Below are 1,118 nucleotides of genomic sequence, written 5' to 3' on the forward strand. Positions count from 1 at the left end.
GAAACACACATTACGTTTTCACTGAATAAATTTCAATAATTTTTTTTTGAATAACCGGAATAAAGAAAGCAAATCGACAATTGAAAAACAAAAGGAAAAGAGTTGAAAAAAAAGTTTTTGTATGAAAAAAAGTTATTTTTTTGGTATTGTCCAACTTTCCGACTTTTGCTCACGGAAAGCATGCGGTTTTTTATTTCTTAACTTTCCTCGATCCACAGCGAACAACCTCTGAAAATTTCATCAAGATTGGTTTAGCTGTTCTCGAGCATTAGCGTTACTAACAGCATTCATTCGTTTGTATGGGAAAAAGAAAAGGGCTCTTTTTAGGGGTTTTCCGACAATTATTCGAACTTTTTTCGCCATAAAAACCATCCTTGAGCCCCTACGAACATTTTAAAAAAAAGATTGGCAGAATTATTTCCTTTTTAAAATCGTATTTGAAAATTTACTTTCTTCATAATTTTTTTTTCGGAAAATTTTCCAGAATTTTCTTAAGTATTCTCCTTTTTTTCGGAAAATTTTCCAGAATTTTCTTAAGTATTCTCCTTGTTGGGCGGAGACCTGTCCGAATTGGTGGTAATCACCGAAATCGGTCCAGGCGTTCTCCAGTTATAAGCGTAGTAACTAACGTCACTTTCTTCTATTTATATAGATGTAATGTGCGCGCGCTGCTATATATGTGCATACACACATAAGTGACAACCTCGCAAATATAAGTATTAAATTATATTAGAATAAAATTGACAACATAGTTTATTTGACGATTTTCAAGTCAAGAAATATTTCAAAGAAAATATTGAATATTTCTCTGATTTATATGTACAGTCAATCCCGGTTAAGTAGTACTCTGCTTAAGTGGCATTCTTCTTAACTTCATGTATCTTGCTGCATTTCAAGTTTTGTTTTTTGATATACATATAGGGGTTTCATATAGCCTCATAAAGTTATAAGTTATAACGATCTGAAAACATAGCGTTCATAGTAGTATTTGCATAAACTTATTTTAGTATGCAATCCAGCAACAGGAGGATGGAGTCATGTGTAGAAGTTCACGCAAGTGAGGAAAGTTCTCTGATCGCCATTCACTTGGGAGTAGCCAGAAACGATTCTTTTACACA

The sequence above is a fragment of the Bactrocera neohumeralis genome, unplaced genomic scaffold (assembly GCF_024586455.1).
Source record: "Bactrocera neohumeralis isolate Rockhampton unplaced genomic scaffold, APGP_CSIRO_Bneo_wtdbg2-racon-allhic-juicebox.fasta_v2 cluster09, whole genome shotgun sequence".
In the NCBI taxonomy this organism is placed as follows: Eukaryota; Metazoa; Arthropoda; class Insecta; order Diptera; family Tephritidae; genus Bactrocera; species Bactrocera neohumeralis.